This window comes from Myodes glareolus, chromosome 1 (assembly GCF_982192425.1).
Source record: "Myodes glareolus chromosome 1, mMyoGla1.1, whole genome shotgun sequence".
NCBI lineage: Eukaryota > Metazoa > Chordata > Mammalia > Rodentia > Cricetidae > Myodes > Myodes glareolus.
In genome coordinates this window covers 138,426,323-138,453,476 of record NC_142026.1, presented here as the reverse complement: position 1 = coordinate 138,453,476, position 27,154 = coordinate 138,426,323, and positions in this window count along the sequence as shown.

Here is a 27,154-nt window from a genome sequence, read left to right as displayed (position 1 = left end):
TGAGGAATGTGTATGCATGGGAGTGTGAATGCATGGGGATTATGTGTACATGAGGAGTGTGTATGCATGGGAGTGTGTGTGCATGGGGAGTCTGTATGCATGGGGATTGTGCATGCATGGGGAGTGTGTGTGCATGGGAAGTGTGTGTGCATGGAGAGTGTGTGTGCACATGAGAGTGTGTGTGCATGGGGAGTATGTGTGCATGGGAGTGTGAATGCATGAGGAATATGTGTACATGAGGAATGTGTATGCATGGGAGTGTGAATGCATGGGGAATATGTGTACATGAGGAATGTGTATGCATGGGAGTGTGAATGTATGGGGAATATGTGTACATGAGGAGTGTGTATGCATGGGAGTGTGTGTGCATGGGAAGTCTGTATGCATGGGGATTGTGCATGCATGGGGAGTGTGTGTGCATGGAGAGTGTGTGTGCACATGAGAGTGTGTGTGCATGGGGAGTATGTGTGCATGGGAGTATGTGTGCATGGGGAGTGTGAGTGCATGCAGAATGTGTGTGCTTGGAGTGCATATCTGGAGGGGAAGGAAACTTGGAGAAGGAGGGGGTAGGAGCTGGCATCAAGGAATATCCTAAAGTGCTAAGAAAAGGAGTGTGTGGATTCATGTGGAAAGATAGTTTGGGGAATGCTGGCATAAGTTTTGTGAAGATGAGGGACATTTTGGATATTAGTGAGGCGTCAGGTCTTTCAGAGCCTTGAACATGGGCAGCAGGAAGACACTGTTAACCCCATTCTGTTCACGGGACATAAAGGACAATGGGAAAGTACTTTTGCAAATGATGCCACAGACAGTATCACTGTCTGAGATGTTTACCCAGCATGCCATGGCTTCCCCAACACATCTAAGACACTACCTCAGATAAGGTGATTTATCTGAGTGTGAGTAGTGGGGCTGATGGAGTAGACAATTGTGAGTTACTACAAAAAACAAAAAACAAGACCCATAAGAGCTAACCCATACTGCCCCTAGTTCTCATGGTGACACTCACTTCATATGAAGTACACGTCAACACGCTTAGGAGCGACAGTGTTCAGTGCATAATGTAAAGCCTTTAGAACACAGAAAGGGAGCTTTCTGGCCCAACTGATGCTATTGAGACTGCAGAGTCTCTTTGGCAGGACAACAACTCCACAGTCCAGACAACTCATTATACAGTTGTTGCACAAACACTCGTCCTATGAACTCATCCTATGGTTCAGCATGACGCAGACACAGGAAATGCAGACTACCTGTGGGAGTGGAAGAGTTACGTCTGATAAACTAGCATGTCTGAGAGCACTAGCTTGATGCTTGAAAAATGTAAGACCAAGCTTGTCCTTAATAAAATAAACTATAGTTTATTCAAAAGTTGATAAAGCCTGAACGGTTTAAGAAACACCAAGACTTATCTTTTCCCACACTATTTCAAAGTACAAAATTATAAACAAATGCAAAGCAGAAAAATTAGAAGGTTTGACTTTACAAAATTTGAAGGTTAATGAATTGAAAAAGAATGTGATAATTTTCAATCTTCCTGGAACACTATGAGTATAGGTCAGGGTTTAAATAGGTAGGAGATATGGGTTACTTTATCTAATGTGAAGACATAAGAACATACTCAGAGACAACTGATGTGAACAGAAAACCTAGGCAAAAAACATGCATGTCAGAGATGAATTGCTGCTTAATCTGATTCACAGTAAAAAGAATGTTGGTCAAATTGCACATAACACTGAAAACTAAGGGCTGTGGGATGGTTTTTGGAGCTCTAGGTTTCATAAAGAAATTAAATGTGTTTGACTTTATTTATTGATTTCATTGTAGAGAAGAAAAGGAACCTTACTCCTAAAAGTCAAATGCACAAAGTTCTAAAACACATACTAAATTTCATTTGCTTTATAAGATAAAGGTGCATTTATTCTTAAACACTAGAAAATTAAATGTAATTTGTAGAATATAATGTAAAATGTATAATAACCAACAAATACACAAAAGGCCCTTTATAGAGGGTCATAAAAGATTTAAACTAAAAACGAGATGGTGGATTTTAAAATGTCACCTTCCTCCAAATTACATTTCACACCCAATGATGCCACTTCCACCAGCATTTCAGGACCACTTTTTAAGGAACCAGAGAATCCTACATGGGAGCTTCTGGGGAAGGATAAAGATGGAGAGAGTTGGAAAGGGAGTCACTCGGCCAGTATCTGTGGACTGAAGTCAGTGTGTGAACACAGGCCATGGAGAGAAGGAGCAGATACGTTCAAGGAGGATGCGGAAGTGACTGACTGGTGTTGGGATGCAGCAGTGCAGGGAGAATGCAGCAGTGCAGGGAGGATGCAGCAGTGCAGGAAGGATGCAGAAGTGACTGACTGGTGTTGGGATGCAGCAGTGCAGAGAGAATGCAGCAGTGCAGGGGGATGCAGCAGTGCAGGGAGAATGCGGCAGTGCAGGGAGGATGCGGAAGTGACTGGTGTTGGGATTCGGCAGTGCAGGGAAGATGCAGAAGTGGCTGCTATTGGGATGTAGCAGTGCAGATGTTGGGATGCAGCAATCAGCTGACTGGTCTCTGGTCAACTCATAAAGGAATGTAAAAGTGGTCCAAGTTCGAGATCTTAAGAGTCACACACAGTGTGACAAAAAAAGAAGGCCCTGACTATGGTGGAAACTCCAAAGAGAGCAGGAACCTCTGGGGCTGATCTAAGCAGTTGATGGAGAATTGTCTTCACTGTTCATCACAGGACAAGCTGAATGTAACACTGACCACTGCTTTATAAATGAGTACATGACAGCCTCCATCAAGTAGAAAAATGTTTACATTAATGATTTATGAACATTCCTTGCATGGTATCCATAGGTATCTGAGTGTTCTAGGTTACACGATCCAGTGTTCTAGGTTACAAGATCCAGTGCCAATGTCCACTAAATTTGTATTTTTTTAACATGTAAACATTTACTAAAACAGTGTCAAACACTGCTACAGAATAATCTTAAAACAATTAATTCTAAAAAAAAAAATCATGGAATGTAGTTCAGCATCTTGGACTTAACATAACACTCTAGACTTAGCTCACTACCATGGACTTAGTTCAATCCCTGAGGGTTATGTTAACTCAGAACCTTGCACATCAAACATTCATATTGCAGAGCAGAGTATGGTTAAACGTCTATTTAGACTCTCCTTGCCCCAAGAATAAAAGGCATTGTGAACAAGACTCATGGTAACTTCACCCACTCATCCCCAGTAGCCAGCAGTATTTAAGACGTTGACTAGATATTATCTGCTGAGGTCTTCCTTTCTTCTCTGACCTTATCTCCAAGGGATCACAAAGACCTTCTCCTCCAAACTTCCTTCCCCCAACTCACCCATTCTCACAGCCTCCCAAACCAATAAGCATCCCCTGAGAACCCACAAATTGAGCAGGTCAGAGGAACAGATACATTCCTCCAGTCTCATCCCCAGCACTACTGAAGACCTTCTGGGGGGACCTATCTTCACAGTCTACCACTATTCCAAGGAAACTAAGTAGATCTTGATTGAACACTCTGCTCTCCTCCCTCCTGTGAAGCTACTACAGAACCATAGCCTATCCCTATTCCTAAATGTCATCTCCCAATACCCAGAACACATTTTACCTGGAAACCCTAGTGGCCATAACTGTCAGGACCACAGAAAATGTCTAATCAAGCAGCACAGCCATCCTGCTCCCCTAAAACCCATAGAGGAAACAGAAACTGAGAAACTAAACACCCAACAACAGAATAAAAAACAGAAATCAGTATCTAGGCTCATATTCATCCCAATTCCAGATGTCTAGACACTAGTATGAAAATGCAATTACTAATAGTTGGAGCAGTACGTCTCCAAAAGGGCATAGCAACCCTACCACAGCAGACCCTCAACATTCCGACACAGCTGGAGGACAGGAACATCCTGAGTGAGTTAACCCAGATCCAGAAAGATAGAGTATGTATTCACTTAAATGTGGATGCTAGCTATTAAATAAATGATAACCGAGCTACAATGCAAAGACCTAGAGAGGTTAGTTATAGAGAAAGGGGCCAATGAGAACACATGGAAACCCCCAGGAGCAGGAATAGAATAGATTTTATTGGTGGACTGGGGGCAGGAGTTTTTGAATGGAAGGATCAGGTCAGGAGGAGAGGAGGTAAAGTTGAGGGAGGGAATGTGGGGAAAGGCAGTTAAAATTGATGGGCAAATGAGGAGTAGTATGAAAACTTAGTACAGTGGAAACTTCCAAAAGTACATAAGGGCAATTCTAATGAAGATTTTAAACAAAAAGAGAGATTGGAGATGGAGTCCCAACTGGCCATTTCTTGTCACCAAACAAAGCTTCCAGTACCAGGACTAGGTTATGTCCAGTTGAGCTGTTGGTCAAAGGGGTTCTGTGGAAATCCCCAAGCAACCCAGGATTTTGCCAAGAAAACTGGGGTGATCTCCACAATGTACAGCAAGACCTCATTGCTGAAGACAACACCCACATGACTCAATGAATGTGGAGAAGTTGAACTGGTGCCTGTATAGAATCTTCACCCCTATGTTCTAACGTCTTTGGCATGGGAAGGTATTCCTCAGACTACCAAAAGAGAAACGTAAACACCCACCCAATCACAAAACCTTTGACCTACAATCAGTCCTGCCTGAAAAAAAAATGTGTTAGGGCAATGGTGTTAGTAACCTTGTGAAAGTAAACAACCAGCGTCTGATTTGACTTAAGATTCACCCACGAGATGAAACCAATACTAGACACTGCTTGAGTGACAGAGAACCAGAGACCTAGGGTAAAACAAAAGCCTTCTAGTCTAAAAAAGGAACAAAGAAATGATTTATGACGAGACTCTACTGTAGTCACAGATCAGTGCTTTTTTCAGACATCTGAGAAGCTTCCTCCTGCATCAGATGGGAACAAATACAGAGATCCCAAACTAGACTTTCTTCAGAGTGAGAGAGAGAGAAAGAGAGAGAGAGGGAGAGAGAGAGAGAGAGAGAGAGAGAGAGAGAGAGAGAGAGAGAGAGAGAAGGAGAGAGAGAGCAAACAGTTCTAAATGAGCTGTCTCTATCATATCCCTTCAGAGCTCAGGGAACTCAGCAGAAGTGGAGGTAGAGTGGATGGAGGACACCAGGAGAATGAGAACCTCAGCTGAGCAAAGCTCATATTAACTCCTAGAGACAGAAGCAGCAAGCACAGGGCCAGCATGGGTCCCCTGTGTATATGTTAAAGCTTGAAGTTTAATATTTTTATGGGACTCCTGAGTTGTGAACGAGTGGGACACCCATTCTTGTGCCTTCTCTTAAGGCTCTTTTCCTTCTCTTGTTTTGCCTTGTCCAACTTTGATGTGATAGTTTTTATTTTATCTTATGATATTTTATTTTGTCAAAAATAAATAAATTAAGAAGTTTAGAAGCCCTCTATCCCCAAGAAAGATTCAGGCCATTTAATTTGCGATCTCTCCATCCTACCAACGCCCTACCAAGGAGCACTTCAGCTACCACCGTCTTCGTTCTCATTCACACTAGCTTCTTCTGTATCTCACTTTCAGATTAACTGCACAATGCTTGCTCTACCTGGCAAAAACTTTACCTTTGGAGTGGAAGACAAGTGCCTGGATGAAGCACGCAATGAGTAGTTAGGCCAGCTGCTATTAGCAGGGTATATTTAGAAGATATTGTATTCAGCCTCCCTGGAATTTATGGCAGTTAGAACATTATCTAAATGAGCAGACAAAAAAATTAAAATGAAAGTCTCTGACTTGACTAACTGTAAAACATCATAAAACAAATAAATTAATTCAATTGCTTGCTCCAAGTGACATTTCCAGAGCATTGCTTTTGGTTAATGTCTTTTTAAAAGAAGGATTGCCAAGTTGTGCAGGAGGGAAAGCATTTTAGAAATCATTCCTTGATAATTGTCACTGATACACTTCCAATTTACAAGACGCTCTGCCTGGGAATGAAGAACGCCCTTTGCTGTGGGGTGGTGGTGGGAGAGTTTTATTGGGACTGTATTTTCTGGATTGGTGAAAGTTTATCTGAACCACTTCTTACTGTAAGGAGAGCAGACTGAGGGAGGCAGGAGGGAAACGGAGCAAGCATATTTGTGTGATCCCCAGGATGTTTAAATTGTCTGATCTCAAAGGATAATACGGCATTTCCTATCTGCAGCAGTGGAGTTATCAGAGTTTTACTCTGGTTATGGGACGGGATAAAAGCACTCAGATCATGTGATCTGGTAAACTCACCAATGAGATTTTCTGTTGAGAGCTCATTGGAAAATAAAATATTCGGCTGCGGTGCACAGCAAGATGGGAGGTTGTGCCCCATCATCCTGCTGGGCAAGACTGCAGCAGGTGGGGTCCATGCTTGCAGAATGTACAATACTATGTTATATCGTGAAGACATGGGAGGTCAAAATCCCTGTCCTTTATAAGAGACAAAGGAGAGATGGCTGGAAACACAGACAGCATGGGTCTGCTCTATCTGGCTTCATGTAGCTTGAACACACAGCCTAAATCAGTAAGCATGGAGACGACTGGCTGAAGGAGGATGTTAGTAGTTTTGTTTCGTTTCACTCTTTCAGGAGAGTTAGCAGATTGCATGCTACTCTTATTTATGTCTGAAGAGTTTTATTGAGTATCTCTTCTGAAACTCAGATTGTTCTGGATTCTGCGACTGTAATGCTGAGCAGAGTCAAAGCAAGGCTTGCTCTTCTTGCTCTTGCATGCAGTAGCAACTGCCAGAAACCAGTAACAGAAAGTAATAAGCAAGACTTAAGTCTACAGGTGAATTGTAGCCCTGTGATCTCTTTAAAGAGTTGAAGGTGGCAAGAGTAGGGACTGAGTTGAAGTGGAAGTGGGTGGCTCAGGACAACGGAGATCACTCAGACAGTGAGGAGTGAGACAGGACAGCCATATTAGGCTAAGGAGACAAAGTGTGGTAAGAGAACATGGAAAAGGTGAAGGAGCTATTGGAGAGATGAGAATCCTGTATGACTGGGAAGTGGCAGGAAAGAGCTGTGAAAAAGCTGGCCATGTTCACAGGAGCAGTAACACAGACAGTAACTAGCAAGGGCAGGGCTAGGCTTGTTTTCAAGGACAATAGGAGCACTAGAAAGTTCAATGACATGTTAGTCACTCCCAAGATGCATCTTGAAGATGGACTCTAGGAACAACTGAAGGGTGGGAGGAGAGTTAGAAATGCGTTGTTTTGCCGTGATAATGAACTATCCAGCTCAAAACACAACTGTTGCATTATCTTACGTGGCTATAGTCAGACTTCTAAAGCCCAAAGTTAAGGGTCCAGGGAAGGACCTACCCTAGTTACAGAAGCTTCTTCATAGGCTGTGTGAGCTGACTGTATGACCTCACTTCAAAGATTAATAGAGTATATGTTTGTACATTACATGTTCTCCATATGACAAATAGCTATAGCAACAACTCAGAACACAAATGGTCTTTGAAACCATCAATACTGATATAAAAGAATAAAGAAATCTTAAGCCAGAAAGTTTTGGAAATGACAGCTTACATTTAAGTGACTAGAATAATGTGCATAAGAGTAAGAAGACAGGAGCAAGTTTCTGGGAAGGTTGACCTGTGCTAAATGCCATGAAGCAAAAATAGTATCCGAATCATGATTCAATGGACTTCCGGTACACTGTTTAATTTGTAGCTGATAGAAATATGTCCTCCTAGGGTAAATATATCATGGGTTTGTGAAAAGTATCGTTATCACTACTAGCTATGTCAGACATGGGCTGACTTCCAGGGACAAAACCAAACCATGACAACACGCTATCCTGGAGGCACACATGGAACACAGTAGCACCCCTAGCACCAGAGTCCTTGGACTTAGAGTGCTGTAGGTCCAGTGCTACCAGGGGACTGGCTTCTTCTTAGGTGTGACTGGAGCCACCCAAAGCAGCTGGAGCCAGAACCCAAAGTCATGGACTGTGTCAGAGACACGAGTGACATAAGAGACGTTTGGCACAGCAGCGATGGCTGTATGAACAAGACTGGACTGGGGCCACGGCATGAGTCTGACTTCACTCCAGATGCCACATGGTGCTTTGGGGTTGACCATAGCCGCATGGGTGGAGAGAGGAATGGGCCATCTGTGAAGGAGATGTCATCAGGACCCTCTTAAAGGCCCATTCATATTTGAATAAACAATAACACAGTGTTGGCAGAGAGTCTGTTTAAAGATTCCGCCATGATGTTTGTCTAAACTGAAGGAAGACATAAATAAACTTCTTAAATGTCTTAACCAGACATCTTTGCTTTCTCACTATTGTGTGATGAGTTTTCCCCAGAGAACAGTACCAGTACGGCTTCCAGCCCTAGTCCAAGGGGAGTACAGCCCCGTGCTCCAGAGTCACAGCTGTTCCTTTCCATGGAAACCACTATTTGTGTCATATTTCATGCATACATTTGTATAAATATACATCTACATACATAATACATACATACATATATGTATATGATGTATGTGCATGTACACACAAATTCAGGAACTTGCGATAAATAAATAGTTCCATCAGTTTTCCAGGCTGCATTTTTCTGTTGGAAGACAGTTTAGTATCAATGTATCATCTATGCCGGATCCCCTGAGGCTGTCAGTCTTCTTTGCTGTATCTCTACCTCACTGGGGCTGCAATGCTCCTGGAAGGGGAGAGGTCACGGTGCGTCGTGACCCTTCAGAGATAATGAACTGGGGTCAGCAAAGACACAGGTTTACATGATCTGCTGTGTTAAATGCTGTACACACTCTAACTTCCCCTTTCTTTTGAGGCAAGGGTCTGCCACAGCTTGTTAGTTTAAAATTCAAGTGTTCTCATCCTGTGGGTTTCAACCCCTTTGGATATTAAATGACCATTTTACAGGGATTGCCTAAGACCATTAGAACACAGATACTTACATTATGATTCATAACAATAGCAAAGTTACAGTTATGAAGTAGAAATAAAAATAATTTTGTGGTTGGGGTCACTACAACAATAGGAACTATTTAAAGGGTTGTAGCATTAGGAGGGGTGAAAACCCCTGGTTTAGAAGCTGAGATCTCAGTTTAAATGGTTATATGCGTCTGTTTGTCATGCACATAATTAAAAATATAAATGCCTTTAGCATTTCCCACTGATTAGAAACAATGAAATACTAGCATTACATTGCAGAGGAGGTCAAAAGTCTGGGGTAGGAAAACCTGGATGGTTTGTTACATTATAAACTCACCTGTTGGGAGAGCCAGCTATGAAAGATAAGTTGGTATCTAGGAAAAGAAACTAGGTAATTGCAATGGAGAATATTGGTACCTATACTCATTTTTGTGATTTTTAATAGAAATATCTTCATAATTTCACACAATATATATTTGATCACACTGAACCCCAACTGCAGCTCTTACTTCTCCAAGATCCACCTCCACCTTCTACCCAATTACCTAAATTTTTGTGTTCTTTTTATTTCTTAAATTTAAGAATTCACCAATTCTAATTTGTGCTATCTCTTCATTTCTGGGCATTGACTACGTACTCTAGAGTGGGCCTGACACTTCCAGAAGATAGGGTCTTGTTCCAATGACCTCTGTCCTCTGGTTCCTGGAATCTTTTCAAGCCCTCTTCCATGATGGTCTGTGATCCTGGGTGAGAAGTGGTGTGATCTTCCATCTGTGACTGAGCACTCCATGGGTTTTGAGTTTCTTTTTATCTTTTAAAGATTTATTTATTTATTATGTACACAGTGTTCAGCCTCCATGTATGCCTGCAGGCCAGAAGAGGGCACCAAATCTCATTACAGATGGTTGTGGCCCATATATGGTTGCTGGGAATTGAACTCAGGACCTCCGGGAAAGCAGTCAGTGCTCTTAATCTCCTGTTCACTGCTCAGAGATGCTTCACTGGTGAGGTCTGAGAGCTGCACTAACTAATGAATGTGGAGAGATAAAAAACAGGGCAGTTGGATATAAATGGTATAAAGATATAATTATCCATTTAACAGACAAACAGCAGTAGGTTCCCCTCTGGGGACCTGTGAGGCCCCCAACCATGGGTTCCCAGCCACATTTGCAAAACTACACATGTACTTCCTCAAATGTAGCAAATACTAGGATGTAACCAACCATTTTATGATGTAGGTGGACCTTCTATCTGTGTGTTATTTTCATTGGTTAATAAAGAGACTGCCTTGGCCCTTTGATAGGACAGAAAATTAGGTAGGTGGAGTAAACAGAACAGAATGCTGGGAAGAGGGCAATGAGGCAGATGCCATGGAGCCAGCCACAAGGTCAGACATGCTGAATCTTTCCTGGTAAACCACCACCTCGTGGTGCTACACAGATTATTAGAAGTGGGTTAATCAAGATGTGAGAGTTAGCCAGTAACTAACTCTCTAGAGATAATGGGCCAGGCAGTGTCTAAATGAATACAGTTTGTGTGTTGTTATTTCCGGGGCTAAGCTAGCCATGTGGGAGCCAGGTGGGACGAAAAGCAGGCCTGCCCGCAGCTCCTCACTACAATTTTATGTTTGGATTTAGTTCCTGTTGTCGGGGTTTCTGTCCTGCCCAGTTCCTGCAATCGCTAATTCCCAAAGAAATCACACAGAGGTCTATATTGACTATAAACTGATTGGCCCATTATCTCAGGCTTCTTTTTAACTCTTATAACTTATATTAGCCCATTATTCTTGTCTATGTTAGCCACATGGCTCATTACCTTTTTCAACGGGACAATCACATCTTGCTTTTTCTGTGGCTCGACAGAACTGTGGAGGAATGAGCTTCCTCCTTCTGAGAATTCTCCTGTTCTCATCGACCCACCTCTACTTCCTGTCTAGTTGTCCTACCTATACTTCCTGCCTGGCTACTGAGCAATCAGTGTTTATTTAAAATATAATTGACAGAATACAGACTATTCTCCCATACCACATTCCTATCTTTATTCATTTTAAACCCATTTAACAAGAGAAGTAATAGAGAAAGGTACCATAAACTAATATTAAAATCAAAATATATTATGGAACATTCCAATTAAATAGAATAGTCTTCAACTCTTAATATTCACGAACTTCTATAGTAGGTTATAACTACTCGATGTCAGCAAAAATATTTTTTTCAATCAGCCAAGAAAGGTTGATTTTTAAAAAATTAATATAAACCTACTCTGAAAATATTACAGAAATGTAATTTGCTATTTATGTTTCTCTACTGTAAGCATCTTTATATCTAGCATCTTGATGCATGTGTACTATTTTTGCTCTGGATAAATGTCTGCAAATCAGCAAGCAGGGAAGTAACTAGGCACATATTAAAAATTCTGATTAAAACTTGTGAATTATTTCCAAGAACGTATCTGATAATTGGAATTTCTTTAAATGTTACTTTAAGTTGCAGGCATGTAATAATCCCCAAGGTACAATTAGTTCTACAGTAGGAAAAGTACTGGTCAAACATTCAATATTTTTATCAATCTCACGGTATGTCACAAAATTGCTTTTCAGAAATAATTGCTTGTACCCCAGCAATAACAGCATCAGTAGCCAAGTGTTCTGTGCCATAGTTCCACTCACCTGGAAAATAGTATGTCTAACAAAGATGAATGCTAGTGTGTAGGGGTGCTTGTAAAATAGAGGGAGAGAAAGAAAATGAATCTCTCATTATTCAGTCAACCAACGCAGCGTCCTGTTTACACCAGGCATTTTCATACGTGGCTGTGGGTGCACACAGGCAGATGCTCCTTCAAGGTTTTCCCAGTGCATGATTGAGTAGAACTTCTTTCCCATCTGTAACTCATTGTAAAATATGGATGTAAATATTGAAACACTGTATATCCACACATCCTGTCTCATTTGTATTTTCTATGTGTAAAACGCTCTAGGTTTCAGCAGTTATTCTGAACTAACAACTAATTTGCTGTGTGACTTTGTCTTACTGATAGTCTTTTAAAAAATTAAAAGAAAATACCTGATCAAAAATAATTACTTATTAGGTAGCCATTTAAGGAATTAATAGCATGATTATTCATCAACACAAGACAGTACAGTTTTCCTCTTTTGTATTCTGTTATAACTAAGCTTTCCTTGCATGTCACCGCTAGCTGTTTTAAGTTGTAGATCGGCCCACAATAACAAAAACAGAGTAGTAGAGAACCATTGTTCACTACAGGAACATGAGGTTTATATTTGTAATATTTTATTACGATACAAATCAGGGTCAGAAATGTCACTAGTTATTTAATGCTTCATCATTGTCTAAAAGTGTAAAAGAATGAAAATGGTGGGATTTTTTTGGACCAAACCAAAGAAGGAAACACATTAATATTATATGTATGCATATATAAAAGATGTACAACCATAGTTTTTAATTTTTAAAACTATTTTTATACATATGTATGGGTGTTTTACATGCATATATTTCTGCACCATGTACATGCAGTGGTCTTGGAGGCCAGAGAGGGTGTTGGATCACCTTTGACTGGTGCAACAGGAGGTTGTGATCCATGTTGTGGGTGCCAGGAATAGAACCAGGATCTGCTGGAAGATCACTCAATGTTCTTAATGGCTGAGCCTTCTCTCCAGATCCTAGATACATCTTTTAAAACTAATTATCTAATAATAATTGGAGACTAGGAGATGGTTCGGCGAATAAAGGCGTATGCCAGCAAGCTTGACGATCCCTGGACCCACAGGTAGAAAGAACAGATTGCTTACAAGGTGACCTCTGACCTCACAGATATATCACGGAGCACACAAACTCCCCTCTACAATAAACAAATGTAATAGATTTATTTTCTGCTTAAATAACTGTGCACTCATTCTCTTAGTTTTTACTTATGTGTTAGCTAGTTTACATTGCCTTGAAATGCATTTTATTTAATATTTATAGCACTCTCTCTTTTTCTTTGAAAGGCTACATTGAACCAGCTTCTGTAGAAGAGAGTTAGTTCTCTGAACCTTCAGATTCTGAACACCAGAACCGTACAGCTTCTAATTAGCTTCACAATTGGAATACAGGCATGACATTTGCGTTTGAAGTTTGGGAACCAAGGACCATTAGCGATTCAGCAGGTAGAGTGATTTTCTACTTCTAATGTCACAAAGGATATTCTAACAATTCTTACACCAGAAATTGCATTATTAACTTGAAAACTACCATTATGTTTCTGGAGCCAATAAGGGTTGCTTTCTGTAGCATCTTTGAAGACGTGGTAAGTCTGTCTCCAGTGGGCATCATCTACACCCTCATCCTTCCAGTTTGAGGATATAAAAGTTGGGTTTTCAGTGGTTTGGGAAATTTTGGAGGAATTCGCAGGGCTTTATTTATAAATGAATGTGTAACAGGCAGACTGTAGGCTCTCACTCTGTTTCCCATATATTACCCTTAGACTATCAGCCCTCAGAAGAGCATTTCTCTAGATGCATAATTTAGCATATTTCAAAATAGGACACAGAGGAAGAGTGCAACTGAGTTAGACCTTTCTACATTCCTCTCCCAAGAATTGTTGTGGCCTGACATTTGTCCCTGGGAAGCAGAGTTACCCACCCCTGTCACTTTTCTTGTCCACAGAAACCTGTTCCAAGTTGTTTTCAAGAAAAGTGAATTAGTGCAGACAATGTTGGAGCTCATTCCCATGCTCCCCAGCTAGCCTATCCAAAGGGTGCACCGGAGGCAAACAAACCCTGAAACTTTAGTCATCAGGTGTGCTAATGCTACATGACAGTGACCATGTGTTATCCTCTGTCCTGACAACTGAATATTTCAAGTCTCATCTAGTTCACAGTCTTCTTGGGATACCCAGAAAACTGGGGCGGTCTCTTATATTGCTGCTGTACTACAGGTCCCTAACAGTCAGAGCTGATATCACTCAGCTGGTAAAGGGTTTGCCCCAAAGTGAAGCTAGTCATCCCAGCACTTGCAAGACAGGCAGACAGGAAGATCAGAAGTTTCATTTCAGACTAAGGTCAGCCTGAGCTGCTTGAGATCCTTGGGGGGGGGGGGATTGAGAAAGGACATGTGAAATAGAGATCTGAAATCTATACTACACAGAGGGTGTATCCAAGAGATGCTTGATCAAGGTCAAAGAGAAATGATCTGAAGTCTTAGTCCCACATTCCTGCTCTAGAGGAACCCCCTTCCTTCCCCCTTGCTCTTGTTCTATATCCTCACAGTTAATTTTCTCTTCTGTCATAGCATTTCCAATGTGGAAAATAGGATGTCAGAATCCATTTTCCAACTGTCATAAGGTGCTGCATCACTTGGAAGTGGCACTCTAGAATGGAAGGACCATGATGTTAAGGTGTCAGGCAGCAGTTTACAGTTTTCTGTTCCAAGGAAAAAAGAAACTAAATATTTTTCTTATAGCATCTCTGTGGTGAAGAACACTATGATGATATCTGACCAGAATTCAGTGTCAGCTTCCTTTGGAGACGCCTCGGAAGCAAAGCTGCCAGGATATCCTGGGAGAGCTCACGAAACCAAGAACAAGATTCACATTCCTTGGCAGATCACTCACTCTACTTAGTGCACACTCCAAGTCCTTACCTACCACAAGCAATGATGTGACCTAGGAAGGACTTTCCAGATTTATCTGGGAACAAGAGTGGAAAGGAGGTCTGGAGCTGTGTGGCCTCAGTTTTCTGAGAGAACCTTGGCCATGCTAGTTTGCATGCTTGCTTGTAAGAAAAGCAAACAAAGACATGCCATGGCTGCTCCCAATCTGTGGATCTGAATAACAGGAATAGAAGAAGTCTCTTAGTAGGAGAGAGAATTACCAAAAAAGGAGGGAAAAAATAGCATCTTTTGTCATAACTGACTATCACTTTGTAGTCAATCATTCTTAGCCATCTTCCATTACCAAGGCTTAACTGTCCAGCTAGCTAGCCATCCTTGGTGAGTGTCTGTTATTGGAATTTAGGACATGTTTTTAATTTTTTATTAAGCAGGATAGATCCTAACAAATGTTTTCTCCTCTAAATTTGAATACAGAAGCAGTGTTTGGAGCAGGGTCAGTTCTGACTTTCATGGCCATGAAGAAACGAGGGCAGAAGAAGAAGAAAGCATCCCATCACTCCCTGGCATTCTGCTGTGTTGTGTGAAGGGCAGCAATATGGATTGATCTCACATTCTATCAGGGATCAAAGCGGCACCATGAAAAACATGGATATGACACCAAACATTGCAAATATCTTCATTTGTCTCAGATCCTAGAAGCTATCATCAACCATGAGAAGAATTTACTGAAGTCTGGGGAGATGACTCCGCATGGGGTCCTGAGTTCACATCTCTAGCACCCATTTCAAAGAACCGGTCATGGTTGTCCATGTGCCTGTACCTCCAGAACTAGGAGGGACAAGGACAAGAGGATCTCTGAGATCCACTGCCTTTCTCTGTGTTAATGAGAGACCCTGCATTATGGGAGCAAAGAAAAAAGGGACATAGCAGGAAACCTGTATCCTTCTCCAGCCTCTGTGTAGACATGGGCTTGTGTCTCTTCCATAAACATGCTCTTACACACACACACACACACACACACACACACACACACACACACACACACACACACTTCTTCAGTGTTCTGTCTACCAGCCGAATGAGATACTTCTCTATTTTCACTATTGTGTTCTTCTGATGTGGGATTCTCCTCTGTATGCTGTGAATATCATTTGTTAATAAAAGAACTAGTTTGGGCCTATAGCAGTGCTATTGGGAACAGAGCTAGACAGGGAAAACTAAACTGAATGCTGGGAGGAAGGAGGCCAAGTGAGAGAAACCATGGAGCCAGATGGAACTTTAGCTGGTAAGCCACAGACACATGGTGATACACAAATTAATAGAAATGGGTTAAATTAATATATAAGAGTTAGCCAATAAGAAGTTAGAGCTAATGAGCCAAGCAGTGTTTTAATTAATACAGTTTCTTTGTGATTATTTCAGTTCTGGGCTGCTAGGATGAACAAATGGCCTCGTTCCTACATTTATCAAGGTATAATTTATATGGAGTAAATGAGTACAGCTGGTGTTTTGCTCTTAACATTTACTTATAGACATGACACATTCCCAGCACCTACATGAATGTATAGAACTGACCCTTGATTGAGAAAGTCCCTGGTCATGCCTCTCATCACAAGCTTGGTGGCATGCACTTTTGTATACAGCCCATATCTCTTCTGTTTTGTTGCCAAGGAGAAGCCTCTAAAGCATGTCTGTAGCTTTCCTACTGAGAGAGATGTTTGAGGGTTTTCATTTTGTGCTATTGTGAATTAAGCTACGTGGACATTCTCATGCATATGTGTTTATCCCTCCTGAGTATATGTCCCTAAAAATGGGTATCATGCCAGGTATAATTTAACATTCTTCTCAATTGTTGTCATTTGTGAAAGCATTTGACACGTTTTGCACTCCTGCTCCTCAGGCAGAAAAGTTCAGTAACTCCTGTGTCCTAGCAATTTGGGTTATATATGTTGCTGCTTGTTTAGTTGTTATAAATGAGGCATGGAGACATTAAATTATGACTGCCCCTGCTATTTTGACTTCAAAACAATGACCAAATTATTTTGTACATCAAACTCCATGCTTCTGGGATGTTTAACACAATTTAAAATTTTATTTTTAGGTCTCTATACAAGTCTAAGTGCCTTGCAGAAAGGAAGCAACCATGCCATCCTTGCTAGCTCACCTTGCCCTCGCTTCTGTGCCAGCTGCCCAGGAACTGCCCTGTTCATCTCATCCTCACTTCTGTACCAGCTGCCCACGAACTGCCCTGCTCATCTTGCTCTTACTTCTGTTGGGTTGCTTTAGTGACTTTTTCATCAAAACGGTGAAAATATGTGTTCAGTTTGATCCTCAATTTAATTATTAGCTGTTTTACCACAATATAAAAGGTAGAGCTTGCAAAAATACATTTTATTTGCCCTATTTTGCATATTATATAATATTCTTTAGTAGTTTTAATGTTTTATTTTTGTTTCAATGTTTTTAAATTTCTATTTTCTTAGCATGGATACCAATGTTATGTAAATAGGCTGCATGCCAACTTGACACAAGGTAGAGTCATCTGAGAGCAGGGAACCTCAACTGAGAAAATGCCTCCATAAGATCTGGTTGTAGGCCATTTTCTTAATCAATGGGGGAAGGCCCAGGCCATTGTGGTGGTCCTGGGTTCTATATGAAAGCAGATTGAGCAACCTAGCTACAAACCCCTTTATCTATAATTGTGACCTCAATGCAAAATGGGCTAGTGCAATACTGACACAACGTTTGTAGCACTAACAAATGAATATCTGATTGGATTTAAGAGTAAACCCATCCCTAACACTGTTTGAGTGATCATGAACCTGAGACTAGATAGGTCAGTGGCCACGGTGGAAACCAAATACTATTGTTCTACTAAAGTATCATTGTGACTTCTACTTCTCCTATACTAGTGTCTTGGTGGGTCATCATCAGAGGAGATTTCTTCTACAGCAGTGGGTAATAAACACAAAGACCCACAGCTGGACAATGTACAGAGAGAGAGAGAGAGAGAGAGAGAGAGAGAGAGAGAGAGAGAGAGAGAGAAACCTTGGAACACTCAGTCCTAAATAGGATGTCTCCATAAATTCGCTCCCTTCATGGCTCAGGTAACCCTGAAGAAGGGAAATATTCAAAGAGCCAGAGGCGTTACAGGACACCAAGGAAACGAGACCTTCTAAACACAGCAGTACTGACACACACATGAACTTACAGAGACTATGGTAGCACTCACAAAGCCTACATGGATCTGAGCCTGATAGGTCCCCAGTGCTGAGAGAAGGGGACAAAAGACCACATCTCCAACCCGGAAGTTATCTCTACTTGATAACTGTTTTCAAATGGAAAAATTAGTCTTCTCCAACAGAGTCTCACTGGGTATACAAACCACATTTAAGGGAAGACTGCATGCCCATAAGTATACGGTCAACAGAAGATGAACTCAATGGCATTTGGGGAAGTTCTTTGTGTCATAATACTTTGTTAGGACTTTTTTTTCAACCTTACAGTTCCTTTGTGCACATATTGTGGTTTCTGGTGTGTTTTTATGGGATTTCTCTGTGTGTGTCTCTGCATCTCTATATATGTTTCTAGAGTGTTTCCTTTACCTCTTTTTCTTCTATTTGTTTTTTTTATTTTGTCCTATTCTAATTTATTTACTTTATCTAATTTTACCTTATTATTATTATTTTTAGTTAATATTTTTGGATATTGGGATAATCTTTTTGTACATTGTGCAAAAATGTATCATCTTTTAACTCATCTGCCTAAGGCACCTTTTACTTGGTTTAATACCTAGCTGGACTGCCCATAGCTGGGCAGGAGAAGATAGGTGGGGCTTCCGTGGAGAGAGAAAAACTCTAGGAAAGAGCTTGAGGCACAGGAAATTGGCCATTCCGAAGTGGAGGAAGACTGAAGTATGGTACTGAGGAAAGGAAATGAACAAGTGATGTATCAAAATGTAGATGAATATAAACAAGTTCATTTAAGTTTTAAGAGCTAGTTGGGAAAAAACCTAAGCTAAGGCCAAGCTTTCATAATTGATTAAAAAAAAAGTGTTCACATCATTATTAGAGAGCTGAAGCTGTAAAGAAAATCCTGCTACATATAGTTGTTTGTATCCCAGTGAGAGAGAGAAAGAAGGGTGTAGATTTGGTTGGGTAGAGAAGTGCAGAGGAAAGGGGTAAAGGAGGGGAAATCATAATTTGATATAGTGTATGAAAATATCTGTATCCAATTAAAAAGAAAATGAAACAAAGACAATTATTGAAATCTGTTTGGTCTTACAGCCCATCAGTTTTGGGGAATGTTCTAGATTTCCTAGGAAAGAATTTATATTCTTAATTTAGGAATGTGGTGATTTGTGCACTCCAAGTAGAACAAGGCTGGTAATCTTGTTGTTTAAATTGTCAATAGATTTACTAATTTCTGTCCACATGTTGTTTAAATTGTCAACAGATTAACCAATTTCTGTCTAAATATTTGATATGTTTCAGACTGAAATAAATTGAAATCTTTTACTATGAATTGTGCACCTTTCTTTTGATGTATTTCAAGGAATATCAGAAGTACATGAATTAAGAATGATTATGTTTTCCTTGTTGACCCTTTCATCACTTTGCAAAGCCACTTTTTACCAGTTATGAGGCTTCTCACTTGAAGATTATCTGTGATATTCATAGGTAGGAGGGTATTGCTTTTCCAGCTACCAGTTCTAATTAACAATGAGATTTAATATAAATTATAAATAATTTGCCAATAGCTCAGGCTTATTACTTTCTCTTACAACTTAAATTAACCCATGTCTATTAGTCTATGTATTGCCATGTCTTTCATGGCTTTACCTGTCCTCCAACATGTCTTGCTCCCTCTATGTCTCCTCGTGACTCTACTCTCTGCTCTCCTTCCTTCCAGCATTTTCAGTTTGGCTGTCCTGCCTATACTTCCTGCCTGGTTACCAGCCAGTGAGTTCATTATTAACGACTGAAAGTAATATATATTCACAATATATAAAAGAATGATTCCACAGCAGATACTATGTGGACTCTTCTAATAGTTTCACAATGCATGTCTAGAGATGGTCAACCTTTCTATGCCTTTGCATAAAGATTTATTTCTTAGGGCAGCAGATTGGTACGCCCTAATTTTGCAAATCCAGTGAACTGTGCTTGTCTACCTTCAGACTCCCTTTTCTCTGTCATACTCAGAAAGCTCTGCCCTCATTAAGCATAAGACGTGGTAGAGTTTATGTCTCAGTCAACCCATGAAGCAAGCTATTAGAGTCAAGTCCAGATGACTGAACCAAGGCTATAACTATCATATGCTCTAGAAGTATGTCTTCATCCATCAAACTGGCCATGTCAGACATAGGGTTCCTGCATCATCTCTCCACCCTGAGGACTGATTCACAGTTCTTCTGTTACACCATTATGAGATGTCCCCTTGCTAGATAGTATATTGGTATGGGACAAATGTCTGTATTCATTCAATTATATTTTAAATAAATGCTGATTGGCCAATAGCCAGGCAGAAAGTATAGGTGAGACAATCAGACAAGAAGTAGAGGCGGGTCAATGAAAGCAGGAAAATTCTGGGAAGGTGGAAGCCCATTCCTCTGAGTTGTAAGCCGACACAGAAGAATCAATATGTGACTGCCTCACTGAAAAAGGTACCGAGCCATGTGGCTAACATATACTAGAATAATGGGCTAATATAAGTTATAAGAGTTAATAAGAAGCCTGAGCTAATGGGCCAATCAGTTTATAACTAATGTAGACCTCTGTGTAATTTCTTTGGGACTTAACGATTGTGGGAACCAGGCAGGACAGAAAACCCCAGACAACAGTATCCCATCAAGTTATATGCCCTAGGGAAATTGTCACAAGATTTTAAGACACAGGATATAGCTGCTTCTAAAGACAGGGACGAGATGCACCAAACCAAAGGCATGCAAATTTATCAAAGAAACACTAATACATTTAAAATTATATCTTGTTCACCACACAGTGATAGTGGGTGACTTTAATACCCCATTCACACTAATGACAGGATACCAAGACAAAACATTAGGGATTTAAGATGGCTAGTTTCATCAGCATTCCAATATCTGTCTAACATATTAGAACCCTGTTCCTCATCTCAGGATGCCCCATCATTAACAGGTCCTCAGACTTGGCAGCAGGTGTCATCATTCACTGAACCACCTTTTAAGTATTGAAATATTGCCATTATAGGGCACTATTATAGATTGCTTTTCTGAGGCTTATTCTGCAGTAGTGGGAATCCAGGAAGCATGGAGCTCTTTCTAGTCTTGTAGAAGACCAGAGGTCTATCCCCAGCACTGATGTGGTGATCTTCACAAACACCTGTGGCTCCAGCTATTGGATATGTGACACCCACTTCTGACCTACGTGGAAATGACACACACATGGCATAAACTCACACAGATATCCACACATACACATAAACGAAAGGTAGAAGTAAAATCTTAATAAACCTTCCTAAATGAAACACGTTAATGTCACATGACACTTGAAGCTAGAAGAGTCAGATAGAGGAGGTGAGCAAATGTTAGCAGATTTATTGATTGCGGTTATAATAAACGCTAGCCCAAAAGGAACACCATTAAAATATGGTGGTGTAAGTTTTCTAAAAGGAATATTTCTTTACGATTACTTAACAGCTCAGAATTTTGTGCCTCTGAATATATCTCTGATAGACAGGAAACAAAACAAAATGATAATCATGATAAGGCAGATCTGTTCAGCCCTGGCAGATGACAAAGAGAAAGGACAAACCAAGATGCCAGACTTTAGTGTGTGGCCGAGAGCTCAGTCCTCTGGAGAGAAATCAGAAGGGAGATAGGACCAGCTGCTGTCACGTTAGGAGCACTGGCTATCTCTGTGTATCTCACCGCCAGGCTCAGAATTCCCACTCACTACAGTACAATGCATGGGCCTGAAAAGGTGGCCTTGGAGACAGTATGATACAAACAGTAAGGATGTACACCACATTAGCTACTTCTCTAGCTTCTGTGAAAAGTACTGCATAGGAATAACTCGAGAGAGTTTAGGCTAATCTTATTCTGGCTCTGTTTCAGTTCATCAAGCTGGAAATGGTATTATGGGGCTCTTAGGAGTCGAAGTGTGTAGAAAAGGCTTTTCATAGCTTTAGTGAACCAGGAAGTAGAGGGCTGGGGTGGAACAGAAGGGGACATCACCTTCAAGACTCGGACACTCACTTCCTTCATTACTGTTTCACTTCCTAAACATTCCCCCTGCCGCTTAGAGTAACGCTCAAACATAGGAGCCCAGGGAAGATACTTTGGACATATAAATACACATATAGCACATATTTGTGCAAAAGCCAAGCAGAGTTTAGACTATTCAGCTTATACCAATTTCTTGGCGAGCATGTTTGCACACCAGTGATTTAATGGGTAATCAAGTTTTAGAAGCAGTAATAGGATCTGGAGTGACATCTCAGTAAATTACCTGCTACAGAAGCCCAAGGACCTGAGTTCAGATCCTCCCCACATACACGGTAGCCAAAACATGGGGGTGACTGAAGTAGATCTCTGGGTTCATCGACTAGCCAGCCTAACCGATGGATGATCTCCAGGTTCAGTAAGAGTCCCTGTCTCAAGGAATCGAAGAAGGCACTCAGCATTGATGTCTAGCATTCACAACCACCTACCACATGTGTGCACACCAATGTTAACAGATCCATGCAGCACACACATGCAGAGTTGGGGAGACAGAATGAGAGAGGAGAGGAAAGAGAGAATGGAGAGAGAAAGGAAGCAGAGAGAGAGGAGAAGACGTGGAAGGAGGAGGAAGAGGAGGAGAAAGAGGAAGAAGAGAAGAATGAGGGAGAGTCCTAAAAACACTTTTATTATGAAGTGGTATAGCTATAGTAAAGAACTGGAATCCTAAGGATACTTTTATTATGAAGTGGTATGGCTACAGCAGTGTTTAGAACTGGTACAAACAAAGATTTCTTCCCTAAAAATCTCAAAATGCAAGTTGTGGTCATTACACAACACTAGCTTAGGAACTAAATGTCTTTCCTTCTCTCCTTCGATCTACTTGTGTAGATCTGATGTGCCAAATACACTTAATCCCCAGAGCTAACATGGAAATCAGATACAGTATTATATGTGAGGGCACTTGGCAGATTATAAAGCAGTCTGGGTTTATTGCATGGCTATTAAGAAATCCAATTTTATTGCCTAATTTAAACAAGGCAATTGCTTCACAAAGAGTTCTCCTTCATAACGTTAATTCATTTTAGCACAAGGAAAACAAGGACATAATAGGAATATTTTTACTAATCAATGTGTAAGTAAATTACAGATAAGCTTAACATGTTAATGAAATAATAAATAGCTGGCAGAGACTACCAGCAGCAGAAGGAGATGCGTGTGGATTGAGAACTTTGGATGTGTGTATTGAAAAGACACAGACAGGCCCCTCCCTGTCCTCAGAATTGCAGAGGTTCCTGTTTGGACAAATTCTTGTTGAACATCCCGCATTATTTGTTTCATCCCCATGTGAATAGAAGCCTCTGGAAATTCTGATGGAAAAGAATGGACGTAATCTCCACGCACTTACACTGTGGTCTACCCCTAGCCTTGGCTCCTTCCCCTGTGTGCTTTTCAGATGATAATGTTAAATCTGTAATAAAAAAATATCAAAATAGGTTGAAATTGACAGCTCGACTTCCTCTGATACACCCACCAATGATAGTACATTCTTCAGCAGCCCAATTGAGAATAACGGTGGAGCTTCTGGAATGTCATGTTTCTTTAGTTACCAAAAAGATCTGGAGACTAAACTTCTGCCTCCCTGAGGGTCCCAGCATGAGGGCATAATGTTCTTGCAGGCTGCATGGTAATCTCTGGGGACTCATTCCTATTTAGCTCAGCAGTAATGTGCCAATTCATCCTTAAATTTCTCCGGAGGGTGAGTGAGTTCTGGGCTAGTTATTAGCTCATCTTGAGTTCCAAACCGTCCTCCTTGTCCACACAGCCAGCAGAGTTCATACTACAACATGAGCATACAATGCAATGAGGCTTCACCACTCCCATGAACGGCTTCCCCAGCACATCAAACGTTAGAATCCATGATGATTTCAATCAGAAGCTCAACAACTCTTCTTTGAAGCTGCTTCCTATTCATCCACTAATGGAACCTCTGGGCTAGGGAGGTGGCGCAGCAGTCAGAGCGCTTGCTGCTCATGGAGAGGATCTGGGTTAAGCTCTCAGCCCCTGTAAGTTTACAGCCACCTGTAACTCTAGTTTCAGAGGTTTTAGCATCCTCTTCTAGATTCTGAAGATGCCTGCAGACAGATGGTGGCCATAGATATACTCAGGCATACATATACGCAGAAAATAAAATTAATCATTTAAAATCACAGGCTTAGCCTGGAAAACTGAGTTTGATCCCTGAAACCAAACAGGGGAAGGAAACGCTGACTCCTGAAAGTTGTCCTCTGACCTCCATATGCACACTAAGGTATGCCGTGCCCCTTCCACAATCAATCAATAGATGTGAAAAACTATGATTTCTCTCTGTATAATGTATGTAACTACTATGCAATGGGAGGACTTTGGGGAATGTTTCCAGTTAACCATCAAAATTTGCCACAAACCATTACCTCTAATGGGAAGCCTAGAGGGCAAGACACTCCCAGTGTGACCAGACGCACTGGACTATCATGAAATGGAGGCAGCAACAGAGAGTATGGTGCGGACAAAATGATGGGCAAAGAGCTGTGCAGCAGAGCACAGCGTGAAGTTGTGTGCACACAGGGAAGAGAATCAGTGATGAGAACAAGAGGCGGCACGAGGAAAAAGACAGCTGTACTCATTGTCGCTACTTTCAGCTAAAAGTCCATCTGTCAGCCACACCCACACACGGTAACTACATATCTATGTAATTGTGCTTCCTGCTAACATTTTGTGGGCCTCAACATAAACACTTAGTTTCCATGTGAGATTATGATAATCTATAATATGCAATTCAGTGGTTCATATGTACAGACTTCTAAGTCAACTCTTTGATAAATTATAGAGAATCGTTGAGATACAGTGCGAATTCTGTTCTATACACATTAGCGGTAAACTACTTCCTAGGAACTAAGCCAAGCAAGACACAGTGATCTACAGTTCAGGCTTTCAACAAGAGCTTTCCACTGTGTTCAAGTTTGCTTGGGAAGATGTGAAAGAATCATAGTTGTATGTCTGCCTGTGGGGTGAAACTATCAACAAGGTCTTTCCCATATGACTAAATGAAAATAATTTCTAAAATGATTAAGTACTCTGGTATGAAAGCAGATGAGCTTAGAGGCCAAAATCAGGCAGTTTGAAAGTAAACTCACACTGAAAGACAACGGCTGAGTCATTAGCGTCCACTCCTGCATGCCACTGTATTTATATTGAAAATAGTTATTTGCCAGAAAAGCATTCCAATGAAGCATGTAAGTGTCGCTTCTAGCACACCTCAGGCTACCTGCAGTATGAACCTGCAGTAGCTAGTAAAGGCTGTGCTCTGAGATGGGCAGCTGCTGTCAGTGTCGGTAGCTCAAAGAATATTCTGTACATTGGACACTAACCACCCTCCCCTGTAATCTTACAAAAATGAAAAAGAAAAGGAGAAAAAGGACAAGAAAAATAGCTCCCTTGGTCAGTAGGTCCCTTGGTCAAATGCTTACCTCGTAGGTATGTATGAGGACATGAGTTCAATTCCCAGCACCCTCATAAAAAGCCTGGTACAGAAGGGATCTTGCTTATACCTGGCATTAATTGCCCTGAATTGTCAAGCTCCAGGCCCATAATAAACCTTGTTTCTGAGGATAACAATCAAGGTTGCTCTTACCTCTCCACATGTGTGTGAGCAAGAGCACATGCATTCATGCTCTCACATGTACACATATGCGTACACACATGCACACACACACACACACACACACAAGTGCAGCGTATAGCAAGAGATGTTCATATTGTGAAAACTCCATCCTTTGATCATCACCTCAGTGAATTTGCAATTGTCTTTTTCATTAAACAGCAGTAAGATAATGAGAATGGTTACAGTGCAGAAAGAAATTTTAATCAGAATGGAACCAGATCCTTGTCTTAACAAATGCTATGTGGGGCATTTCTGTCTGAAGGAACAAAAAAAAGAAATATTTAGAACATAAAATGTAAGAAACTAGATTATTATTGTGTTTAGGTGAAAATTATAGGGTGATAGCTAAGTTCAGGACTTGATTGGTGCATTAAACCAAGAGCACAAAGCCAGGAGATAGGCTCTGCTTCTCAGAGCCACCTCTTTGTTAACAGCTGAATGGTGGTAATGGGTTCTAACTGCTACTTGACTAGGCACACAGCACCCAGGTCGCATTTTTGGGTATAGCTCGAAGGATGTTCCTAGGCCCTAAATAAGATGAACATATGAATTCTTGATGGTCTTGCAGTCAGTTTATGGCCTCAGTGAAACAAAGAACAGGAAAAAGGAACTCATCCTTGTTTTCTTGCTTCTCTACTTGGAACATCTTGTCTCACCTTCTCTGTTCTTCAGACTCAGGTTTGATACCACTGGGTGTCCTGGTTTTCAGAACCTAAAAATCATGCTAAAATTTGTTACTGGTTTCCCTGGTCTCCAGACTACAGTGATTGAACCTCTTAGCTCTACAGTCCCCCAAATCTACTGCATCTCTTTTGTATATACATATGAGACGATATGTACAAGCAATCATAATGCTTCTGATGCTCCCATATATGCACACACTTCATTGCCTCTGGAGGACCCTGGCTGGTACAGAATTTACTATCGAGAGTGTTTCTAAAGGAACATTTTTAAACATGGGTTTCCTGAGTTAGGTGTGGGTCTGGAAATTGTTTGTCTAATCTTATTAGGCATGAAGATGCCAGTATCTCCTCTTCCAACAGTAGCAAGTACGTGGGCAATCAATGGTCTGGTCAACTTTTGAAGATATTGATCTCTCCACATTGGACGTCCCCGATCAACAATCAGGAAAAATCAAGGGACTAAGTGAACATGTAAATCACACTTGCAAACATTTTTGGAAAATAAAGAAATAAAGAGACATTTTCTGGTTGTTCCTAAAGTTACTGGATGACACAGAAAGATAAAAATGGGGGTCTTAGATTTGAATCCCAGCTCAAGTGCCACAGACATGGCCTAGGACCTTGCATGCATGCCCTGTTGTTCCCAGTACTGCCACAAAGCCCCTGGAGAACCTAAACCTGCAAATAGCTCAGTTACAAGATAATTTGAACTCCCAATCTCACAAGCTATCTGTTATTGAAGTAACAGGTTTGGCCAAGGAAAAATAAATCAAAGATATAGACCCTAAAATGATGGAATGGGAGCATACGAGAAGACTCTGCTGACACTGTAGATGTTAATTCTAGCAGAAGCAGCATCCTCTACACCAGACTTTCTTTCATCACTAAAGGGTGCTAAGTTTTTGTTTGTGTTTTGTTGTTTTTTAACTGGGATAGCTGTGCATTGCGGGAGAGAAATAATCAGATGCATCATGGACCACTGGCCAATGGCCCTGAAGAATACTGATCTGGGCACCCAAGTTGTCACTGTAAACAGTGAGTCAGAG